Below are 12,003 nucleotides of genomic sequence, written 5' to 3' on the forward strand. Positions count from 1 at the left end.
CTCCCACCTCTCATCCACACCTCCTGAGGCTGCTATTGGCCTGCCGGGCCCTTCCAGAACCCAGTCAGGGGAGGAGGACCAGAGGGCAGGACCTTGGGCCTGACATTTGAGTGGCATCAGGCTTCCCAGGTGGCACTGGTGGTAAAGAACCTGCCTACCAGTGCAGGAGACATAAGAGATGCAGGTTCGATATTTGGGTCAGGAAGATCCCCTGGAGGAGGAAATGGCCACTCACTCCAGTATTCTTGTCTGGGGAATCCCATGGACAGAGGAGCCTGATGGGCTACAGTCCATGGTGTCACAAAGAATTGGACACAACTGAAGCGACTTAGCACGTGCTCACAGGGGTTCTGTGGAACAAACGAGAAAAGAGAGAGGAAGTGCTATTTACAGAGAGACCCAGCCCTGTGATGAGCTGTGCGCCTGACACAGAACACCTTGCCTCCACTATCTCCATGAACTTGAGCAACCACTTCATGTTTCAGATCGAAAACCCAGGCTAATGGGGATGAAACAACTTGCCTAAAGTGACTCCCTAGCAGAAAGTGCTAGGGCTGGGCTCCACCTTTGTGCTGATTCCAAGTTTCCCGTGCTCTCCACGGGGCTGCGGGTGGGTCTGCCTTCGGATGAAGCCCTCCAGGGTTCAACCACCACCTGCCGAATTGAAGGCCAGGACTCTAACCCCAAAGCATGACCTTGGCCTTTGTGATTGAGAGAAATCCAAATGGTGGACAGGAACTTCCGTTGATTCCTCCAAGCGACCTGTCACTCAGATCTGCTGATGCCTTAGGAGGTTATCTTCCTGAGACTTCAAGTCTGGGGGTCTGGGGAGCAAAGGAAACTATCAGAGCCCCTTCAGAGGGAGGACTGCTCATCCTGCCAGCTCTGCTTCCCTGCATGCCCCGTTTGCTGTCAGACACCTCGATGTTTCACAGCCCCCACCCCCTGCGGCAGCATGCGGGCAAGTGCACATTTATACAACTCCACCTACAGCTTCTGCAAAGGCAGTCATATGGGCAGCAGCTGGGACTCCCAAGTTCCTTTCTATCGGATCTGAAAAGGAGCAAGAATCACCCATGTCCTGCTTTCCCCAGTGGCCTTGTATGGGTAATGGAGGGGGAACAGCAGATCCAAGTTGAAGTTTTCTTTTCAAGATAAAACACGGAGGCTTTGGAGCCAGATGGGCCAGAAGTTGAGGCACAGGCCTTCCACTTCCATCTGTGGGACAGGTGGCAATTTGTTTAAGTACTAGGAACTTCAGTTCTCTAGTCTGTAAAAAGGGGAGACATGAGATCTGTTGCAAAGATCTGAAGTGTGTGAAGTCATCAACACAGGGCCTGGCACACGGATGCATGCCACTAGGGCTGGGTATCAAAATCTCAGTGAGGAGGGCAGGAGTCTGTCTTCTAAGTTCTTGCCACTTGAGACCAGAACTTGGTACATGTTGGCAGTGGGAAAATACATGTTAATAATATTTTATATTTTATTTTACATTATTTTATTTCATCTTACTTTTTATTTTATCCTCCCTGTTGTTCTTGCTGTTGTTCAGTTGCTAAGTTATATCTGACTCTTGTGATTCCATGGACTTTAGCCCACCAGGCTCCTCTGTCCAAGGGATTTCCCAGGCAAGAATACTGGAATGGGTTGCCGTTTCTTCCTCTAAGGGATCTTCCCAACCCAGGGATTGATCTCATGTCTCCTGCATTGGCAGGCGGGTTATTTACCACTGAGCCACCAGGGAAGCCCTATCCTCCGCAGTAACCTAAGAATTAGACATCATTATTTTTATTCAAAAGAAGAGGAAACTATGGCACAGAGGAGTTTAAGGTCACACTACAAGGAGTGTGGAGATTCAAGCAGGGATGGAGATTCAAGCCCAAAGCGCGGTGCTTCCTCCCTGGAAGATCTGCCTGTTTGCGGAGTGAAGACTCTATGCAGGGCCTGTGATAAGTATAATGATGAAGAGACAGAGAAGGCAAAGGGGAGGGTAGCCAAACTCCTTAAGCAGTTAATATGTGCTAAGCCTTTCACCATATGTCCTGTAGTCAGTGCTGCTGGCCACCTGCTTCAGCAGTTACCCCAGGAAGGAGCAGGACTTGGGCCACAGTGCCGTAAAAGCCTCTGCTCTTCAGCTGCATGACCTGAGTGATCTGTTTCACCCTTTTGGGTATCAGTTTTCTGACTTGGAATATGGGCTAACAATTGTACCAGCCTCCTGAGTTTGGGAGGAATAAATGAGATGATGCACAGAAAGTGCTAGAACAACGCCTGACATGAAGTCATTGTTCAATACACCTAAGCTAACATTGTCTCTGCTTGACAGCTCACTCACCCAAGGTTACCCAGCTCATTGATGGTAACTTTTGTTTATTTATTATATTTATTATTATTATAGTTATATTAATTATAATATTATCTTAATAATATAACTTTTGCTATTGTTTAAAAAATATAAGTAATAAGCCTCAGCAACCATTACTCAGCACATTATAGACCGGGAACTGTAATAGGCCGGGATGTGAGAGGTGAAGGGAAACAATTTTCCAAAGGCAGCCACTTGCCTCTTCAACTACTATGGCCTGAATTGTGCCCCCAAAATGCATATGTTGAAGCCATGAGCCGCACTGCGTCTATATTTGGAAGTGAGGTTTAAGGGGTCATAAGTCAGGGGTCATAAGTCAGGGCTCTAGTCTAACAGTGCTGGTGGCCTTACAAGAAAGAGACCTTCCTTTCCTCCTTCCCCCACCTCTCTCTCCGCCATCCCCAGCTCTCCCACTTGGGCACAAGAGGTCATGTGGACATCGAGGGAGAAAGTAGCCATCTAAAACCACGATGAGGGCTCTTACCAGAAACCAAACTTGCTGGCATCTTGACCGTGAACTTCTAGCCTCCAGAACCATGAGAAAACACAATTCTACTCTTTAAAATGACCAGAATGTGATATTTCATTATGGCAGCCTGAACTGAGACACACCAAAAAATCAGGGTTTTTTTGGTGGATACTAGATGAACAACAAGAATTTATACCACTCAAAACCATTCAGTGCTCAGTAGCAAGCAGAAAGATGAGTGCTTGTGTGGAAATATGGCCAAGAAAAGATGTTAAATAAAAAGGCAAGTTGTAGAACAACTCATAAAGTATGGCCACTATGAAAAACCAACAAAATACACACACGCTCAGCCAAATATAAAACAGTGCTATGTATTTCTGTGGGAAGTTAATATTTAAGTATGTAATATACAGAAAAAGGTCAAGAAAACTAGACTCATCAGACTAGTTTCCATGACTACTTCCAAGCAGAAGACTAGCATAGGGAGGGTCAAGAAGGACTCTAGTTTTATCTGCAATTTTTAACTTTTTACCCTGAAAATATAGTCATGCATTGTGTTTCTTGCAGACTAAAGAAAGTAATAAAATTTATAAAAAGAACAAGAAAGAAGAAAGAATGCCTGCTCTGAGGTGATCTATGCCTCTGTCACACACATAAAAGCTGCTAGCATAATCGTCTAATGCCTTTTCATCCCACACCCCATTACAGCTCTTAAATGAAAGACTTTTTGAAAAGGGAAAGATGGCAAAGAGGATGAGAAGGTGGTGAAATCCATTCGATTCTTTGCAGAGAGGAGAGAAGGGTGCAGCGAACAAGAGGAGAGATAAAGAAGAGAGGAAATTGGATCAAAGGCTATAACGCAAGAAGCATTAGTATCTGACGCACGTGCTCTGCTTGACTTTTCACAGCAGTCCTGCTGAGCATTAACCCCATCCTGCAGAGACCCAGGCCCCTCCCCAGCTCCCTGGCACTGCCCTCTTTCTGAAAAGCAGTCAGTTTTCACGAATGAAACTCATCCCTACCAACAAGATGCAGACTGTGCTCCCCGGCTGGTGCTCCACCTCCGGGTCACCGGGCACTCCCTGTCCTGAGGTTGGTACCCCCAGGAGGCAGTGGCAGCCCTCGGCCTCCACACCTTATGTTCCTGAATGCCTTCTGTGTCTCTAGAAGGCCAACCTTCTGCTGTGTGCGTGTGTACAAAGTTGCTTCAGTCATGTCCTACACTTTGTGACCCTATGAACTATATGGAGCCCGTCAAGTTCCTCTGTCCATGGGATTCTTCAGGCAAGAATACTAGAGTGGGTCGCCATGTCCTCCTCCAGGGGATCTTCCCAACCTGGGGATCAAACCCGTGTCTCTTGGCATGACCCAACACCAAAGCCAGGCTGACACCCTTGGGCAGGGCCAAGCTCAGTGACCCAAATATGCCGTCTCCTGTGGGGTCTGTGACAGAACTTCTTGGAAGTACATGGGTCACAGTCCAAAGACTTGGGTACCAAAAAAGATCATCTCTTCAAAGGGTGTTAAACCAAAAGTTTTCCTTTTAAAATTAATTTAGAAAACCCAGACCCCATGGCTCATAGCCTCCTTCACACAAGAAGTGGATAGGAATTTTCTGTTTAATGACAGAGGTGAATGGTGAGTGCAAGACGGAGCAAAGGGATATTTTTAGGGATGTTGCTGTTTGCTTCATATTAGTTTTCTTAAGCTGAAAATAATGGTTGCATGTGGGCTTCCCTGGTGGCACAGACAGTAAAGAATCTGCCTGCAATGTGGGAGACCCAGGTTTGACACCTGGGTTGGGAAGATCCCCTGGAGGAGAAAATGACACCCACTCTAGTATTCTTGCTTGGAGAAACCTGTGGACAGAGGAGCCTGATATGCTACAGTCCATGGGGTCACAAAGAGTCAGACACAACTGAAGCAATTTAGCACACATGTGGTAGAAGAAAGGATATTCACTAGAATCAAATCTCCTTTCCACTCCAGAGGTAACTGTTATTATCATGTCTTGTGTCTCCTTACACACACACAAACACTCATGCACACATGCACACATCTGCTTTTTCATGCAAATGAAAGTAGATTTTCTTAGTAGACAAATATCTCTTGGATTTTATTTTTTGATTGACAATAGGTAAAGAAAATATGGATGAGGAGGTTTCCCACCCCTAAGTCACTTCAAGAACTAAACAGACCTCAGTCTAAGATGCATTATCTGATACTGCTTGAAATGCAATCTGAAGGTAGCTTGTGAAGGGGTGGCTGTCAACCTACAGAGGCAGCCCCAGCCAAGCGGGACTAGTATGTGGCGGGGGGACCCTTGGTGAACAGTTAGGAACACAAGGCCTGACAGGTATTAGTTCTGTCACAAGCTAGTCATAAAATTCTGGAAGAAGGAGCGATTGCCTCTGAATGGAAACATCCAGAAGATGGCTGTGACATGTCACCCTCCCAGGCTGGAGGTCCTTTTCCTCCAGTTCACACAATTGTGGAATCGCCCTTTCACGACACGTGGCCTGAGTTGGCGTGGAAGGTGCCCTGAAAGGTTTCGGATTTGAAAAAGTATCACATTTCACTGCAGTACAGTCTAGGGCAGTGTCTGCTAACCAAATGCACTAATGTTTCTGTAGAAACTATTTTCAGTAATTTTTGGTTATTAAAGCTTTTTGAATTCAGAAATACATAAAAGGGATTGTGGACCTTAATAAAAGACCTGATTCAAAGAGAAAAATAATAAATCAAAAAAAAAAAAAAAAGGAGTGGGATTCAAGAAGCAATTTGCCAGCAATGAAATTAATATATACGCTGCTAAATCCAAACAAACATTGTATAGAATTTTAAAAAGTCACGGTGTGGGGAATTTTAAACACAAGAATGAACTAAAATACTTGACAAGTATTAGAGGACAATTGGGAAATAGGAGATGAAAGTTAAAACACTCTAAAATCATTGTATTAAACAGAAACTGACTCATAAACACTGAGAACAAACTTACGGTTACCAAAGGGGAAGGAGGGAAGGGATAAATTAGGAGTTTGGATTAACAGGTACAAACCACTATCCATAAAACATATAAACAAGAAGGTTCTACTACACAGCACAGGAAACTAGATTCAGTATCTTGTTATAAACCATAATGGAAAAAATCTGAATTTTATATATATCAGATCAGATCAGATCAGTAGCTCAGTCATGTCCGACTCTGCGACCCCATGAATCGCAGCACGCCAGGCCTCCCTGTCCGTCACCAACTCCCGGAGTTCACTGAGACTCACGTCCATCGAGTCAGTGATGCCATCCAGCCATCTCATCCTCTGTCGTCCCCTTCTCCTCTTGCCCCCAATCCCTCCCAGCATCAGAGTCTTTTCCAATGAGTCAACTCTTCGCATGACGTGGCCAAAGTACTGGAGTTTCAGCTTTAGCATCATTCCTTCCAAAGAAATCCCAGGGCTGATCTCCTTTAGGATGGACTGGTTGGATCTCCTTGCAGTCCAAGGGACTCTCAAGAGTCTTCTCCAACACCACAGTTCTGTATATATAAAACTGAATATATGTATTATGTACATATTCAGTTATAAATAAAACTGAATCACTTTGCTATACACCAGAAACTAACATAACGCTATAAGTCAACTGTACTTCTGTAAAATAAATAAAATCATTATATTATCCCTGAAGATGACAGAAGTATTTTTTAATACAGAAGTTAAGCAACTTCTTTCAAGCTGAAAAATGTGAGGTTGAACACTAAAACTATAAGAGAATAACTTCCAAACAATCAAAAGGGGGAAAGAAACTAATGAAGACTTGATTTAATGTTATAAAGCAGGAAAAGAGAAAAGCAATGAGAAATCATAGTGAATAGCAAACGCAGAGCCCAAAGGCAGAAGTCAGCCCAAATACATGCAGCAGATGTAAATGGATCAAACTCATCTATTAAAGCACTGAGATTTTTTCCTGGTGAATTTTTCACAAGTGAATTCTACGACGTTTAAGAGATCAGGCTAAAATAGAATGCCACGGAAATACAGAAAGTAAAGATATAGAGAAAGACAGATAAGGCAAATAAATACCAATAGAAAGAAACCTTGTGTCAGAACAGATAAAACAGTCTCAGAGATGTTATTTAATGGTGCCTCAGTTAATACAAAAAGCAAAAAGCCCAATCAGCTGTATGAAAAATCTAAACTTATAAAATAGACGAACGCCGATATATTAGTCCCAGACTTCACATTACAAGGGAAATTGTCTGCTAATGTATCTATATTGGCCTCTAGACTCTAAGCTCCTGGGAGGAAACAAGCTGTGTCTTATTAGTAGTCACTCAATTCCCAGCACTTAGTCCGGGTCTGACTTAGAGGATTCTTAATAAATGTTTATTGAATAAACCAGTGGTTCTCGAGCCTGGCCGCACATCAGAATCTTCTGGGAGTTTTTAAAAATACTGAGACCTGGGCCCCACCCCCAGACCAATTAAAAGGAAGCCTCTAGGGGTGGAGCCTCAATATGGTATATTTTTTAAAAGCTCCCCAGGTGATTCTGATGTTTGGCCAGAGCTGAGGACTGCTGGAATAAATAAACGACGGAATGACCAAATGAATGAGTGTCTCTTTGATTTACAAAAGAATTCGTTGCAGGATTTCTTTTAAAAGCACATTCCCAGGGTGCATTTTCAATGTAATTCGATTTTAAGAAATTTGATTTACACCCAATATTGCCAGGACAGTCTATTTTGTAAAGTAAGGAACATCTGTGTTATCTATCAAATTTTTTTTTTTTTTTATGGATTTGGGAATATTCTGTTTCTCCATTTAGAAGTGAGCTGGAGGCTTGAGCAAAAAAAAAAAAAAAAAAAAAAAAAACTGTATCATTTCCTGTACTCTGAAAACTGCTTTCTCCCACTCTGGCATTTAGAGACTATTTCCCAGCAATATTAAGCATGCAATTACTTAACGAGACACTGAAAGCAGTTTTGAGAAGTATAAAAACATCATTGTCTGGGCTTGCTGCTCCTGACGTTATGCGAGTGACAGATGAGGAACCAGACTGAGTCCAGCCAAGGCGTGCTTGGGTGCTCCCGTGTGCCGGGCGCTTTGTCCAGGGCTGGGGCAGAGCGGGAGAGGGGCTCAGGTGGGCAGCAGAAAGGAGGGCCAGCAGGTGGGCCTCCACGTGTCAGGTGAGGGGGACAGAAAATGGTGCTTCCCGAAAGTTGCATCCACCCAATGCTTGGCAACGAGAAGACAGATCAAGACTTTCTGATGAGTCTCAAAGAGGCTGGAATAAGGAAATATCTCACCGCAGGGCTCTGTCTTAAGAGACGGGGAGGATGTGAAGCTATGGGGAACATTCCTTGGCAGAGGGAACTGTGTGAGGAGGCCAGGGAACTGCAGCAGACAGAGAGTGACCCTGTGGGAATGTTTCCTGGGGCTTCTCTTGCAGAACCCGAGACCCCTTCTTACCCAGGGCCCATGCTGCCCACACTGGGCATTTATTGCCCCTTCCCATCACCCTTCAACCCTGATTTCATAATTTGCTGTCTTCATTTCCTAGGTACCAGAACAAGGTGGCACAGGCTGGAGGGCTTAACCAAAATCTCTTCTCTCTCAGAGAGCCTCTTCCTGGCCTTTGATCACTCCAATCTTCCCTCCTCCCACCGCCTTCTCCCCCTGTGTCTTCACACCAGCTTCCTTCTGTGCCTGGCTATCTCACCGTCCAAATTTCCCCTTTTTGTGAGGACACAGTCATACTGGATACTGTGTCTTCTAGAATAATTAAAGTGCTCTGTTTTTGTCATGACTCAACACTCTGAACAGAGCTGAAGTCGATGGTGGGGAAGATATAAAATTATGTTAGTGTATAAGCATTGGATCAGACTACCCGGATTCAAATCCTAACTCTTCCACTCGCTTGTGCAAGTTGATCAATCCATCCATGATGATGATAATGACAAAAGTGACAGCATTTATAAGGATTGGGGACCAAGCAAATGAGGTGTATTCTTGTTCAGCACATGTTTGACACACCCCCTGTTCAGTAAGGAAAAGGAAATGGCAACCCACTCCAGTGTTCTTGGCAGGATAATCCCATGGACAGAGGAGCCTGGCAGGCTATAGTCCATGGGGTCTCAAAGAGTCGGACCCAACTGAACTACTGAGCATGCGAACTGGATTAGGACCCACCCTAATGACTTCATCTTAACTTGATTATCTCTATATAAAGACCCTCTCTCCATTATAATGAAGATGGACATTTTTCAATGGACATGAGTTTGAGCAAGCTCAAAGAGAGTTGGTGATGGACAAGGAAGCCTGGCATGCTGCAGTCCATGGGGTCGCACAGAGTCGGACACAACTGAATGACTTTCACTTAAATGTGGAATCTAAAAAGCCCCCAAACTTACAAAGAACAGATTTGTGGTTACCAGAGGCAGGAGAGGGAAGGAGGTGGAGGAACTGGGCGAAGTAGGTCAAAATATACAGACGTCCAGTTATAAGTGAGTTCTGAGGATGTAATGTACAGCCTGGTGACTACAGTTCAGTTCAGGTCAGTCGCTTAGTCGTGTCTGATTCTTTGGGACCCCATGGACTGCAGCATGCCAGGCTTCCCTGTCCATCACCAACTCCCAGAGTTTGCTCAAACCCATGTCCATTGAGTCAGTGATGCCATCCAACTATCTCATCCTCTGGCATCCCTTTTTCCCACCTTCAATCTTTCCCAGCATCAGGGTCTTTTCCAATGAGTCAGTTCTTTGCATCAGGTGGCCAAAGTATTGGAGCCTCAGCTTCAGCATCCTTCCAATGAATATTTAGGACTGATTTCCTTTAGGGTTGACTGGTTTGATCTCCTTACAGTCCAAGGGACTCTCAAGAGTCTTCTCCAACACCACAGCTACAGTTAACAATACTATATTGTACATTTGAAAGTTGCTGAGAAAGTTGATCTTAGAAGTTAACATTACAGGGAAAATTTTTTTTTGATAATGTGTGGTGATGCATGGTAATTAACCTTATTTTGGTGATCATTTTCCCATATACACATGTTGAAAGAAAATCAGTCCTGAATATTCATTGGAAGGACTCATGGAGAAGGGGATGACAGAGGATGAGATGGTTGGATGGCATCACTGATTCAAAGGACCTGAATTTGAGCAAGCTCCGGGAGTTGGTGATGGATAGGGAAGCCTGGCATGCTGCAGTCCATGGGGTAGCAAAGAGTCGGACACAACTGAGCAACTGAACTGAACACTTAAAACTAACACAATGTTATGTGTCAATTGCACATCAACTTTTTAACATCATAACTTTTAAAAAAAATTTACATTTTTTTTTGTGGGGGGGTGCTGTCCTGGGTCTTAGTTGAGGCATGCAGGATCTTTTAGCTGTGACATGTGGGATCTAGTTCCCTGACCAGGGATCGAACCTGGGCCCCCTGCATTGGCAGTGTGGAGTCTTAGCAACTAGTCCACCAGGAATGTCCCCTGGTCTTGGCAGTGCAGAGTCTTAGCCACTGGACCACCAGGGAAGTCCCATATCAATTTTTTAAAAAGAGCCTCTATCTCCACATAAGGTCACATTCTGAGATACTGGGGTTCAGACTTCAATACAACTTTCATGGTGAACACAATTCAACCCGTAACAGTCGTAAAAGTCGAAAGATGGCCCCTTTTTAATTCTCACTTCTTTTTCCCTACTTCCTTTTCTTTCCGGCCTCTGAGCAATTAGAATTTCTCCTTCCTTCAGCCCAAATTCTGACCCTTTCGTATCATTGCCCTTCCCCCACCCACCCTCACTGCCCACGTGATCCCTTCCCCCCACCCTGGACAGTGGGCGCACCAGTGCCTTCTGCAGGCTGGGGCTCACATGGAGCTCTTGCCCTCTGTCCCCTTCTTGTCCCTGCCGCTCAGTGGTCCGAGCACACCTGTCAGCCCTTTTTCCCTCCGGCTGGGACGGAGGATGGCTTCCTGTGGGCCTCAGAGTCTATTCGCTCAGGCCACCTTGGGCCATCTGCTCCAGGCATGGGGCTCTCACGCAGCATGTTGCTGCCCCCACTGTGGGGACAATTCCACTGGGCCCCCAAATCCCCCATTTCCCCTCCTGTCAGCAGCAGCATCTTAGCGGTAACCCCAGAACATCCCCACAACCCCTCGTCCTCTTCTTTTCTCTCCCAGCTAATCCCAGCAAAGTCCCGTCTTAACTTGTCCAACTGTCCTTCGGCAGGATTTCAGCTCCCGCATTCATCCGTCTTCTGGTACATTCTTGAGTGTCTGCAGCCGGAGCTGTATTTCTTCGCTGTTTCCCTTTTCCTCTTCCCCTCTTAGCATGGCTTGCTCCCTGCCCTCTTCCTTTGTTCCTCTGTCTGTTATTTATATGAAGTTCCATCCATGTTCTTCATCCTGGGGAGATTCCCTGTCAAGCTCGGAAGGCTCGTCCTCTCCCTGGAACTTGGCTTGTCCTGCTGCTTAGGGGCTTCCCCGGTGGCTCAACTCGTAAAGAATCTGCCTGCCAAAGCAGGGGATGCAAGAGACACAGGTTCGATCCCTGGGTTGGGAAGATTCCCTGGAGGAGGAAATGGCAATCCACTCCAGTATTCCTGCCGGGGAAGTCCCACTGGACAGAGGAGCCTGGGGGGCTACAGCCCACGGGGTCACAAAAAGTCGGACACAGCCGGGCATGTGTGCACACACACTGCTCAGTCTTGCCTGAGCCATTTCCAGTCATTGCATGAAGGTGTCACCTCTGTGGACAGTGCCTGGGCGGTGACCCACAGAGGCCTGGCTGTGACACCACTTGGCATACTCTTTCATAACAAAGAGCTTGGCTTTGGCATCAGACAGATCAGAGCTCGGAATCTCACTGTCACTTACGCCCCGTGACACTGGGCAAATCCTGTAACCTATCTAAGGATTGACTTCCTAATCTATGCAAATGAAGACCTAGCAGTATTTCCCTCAGGGAGGTGAGGGATCAATCAGGGCCCAGTAAGAAACAAGTGGCAATTTTGAAATATGATAATTCTAGGATTTATTCAAAAAGAGTTTATACAAAGTATAAACTACTAAAAAGTAGTGGGTTACAGCCAGCTGTACTGCAGGACTTGAGAAATTGGGACAGTGGGGAAGGGAGGGCATAGTTACTGGAGTCCAGAAGGACCTTCTCCTTCTCCTTCT

General features: G+C 45.4%; 1 non-coding gene across 1 annotated transcript; it reads right to left on the reverse strand.

Annotated features, from left to right (window-relative positions):
- Positions 1–10,235: 10,235 nt before the first annotated feature.
- Positions 10,236–10,358, reverse strand: TRNAG-GCC (transfer RNA glycine (anticodon GCC)). Its single transcript has 2 exons — positions 10,322–10,358; positions 10,236–10,271 (listed from the first exon to the last, which is right to left on the reverse strand). It is a non-coding gene; the product is annotated as a tRNA-Gly (tRNA).
- Between the last annotated feature and the right edge of the window lie 1,645 nt (positions 10,359–12,003).

This window comes from Bos indicus, chromosome 21, assembly GCF_029378745.1.
Source record: "Bos indicus isolate NIAB-ARS_2022 breed Sahiwal x Tharparkar chromosome 21, NIAB-ARS_B.indTharparkar_mat_pri_1.0, whole genome shotgun sequence".
Lineage (NCBI taxonomy): Eukaryota > Metazoa > Chordata > Mammalia > Artiodactyla > Bovidae > Bos > Bos indicus.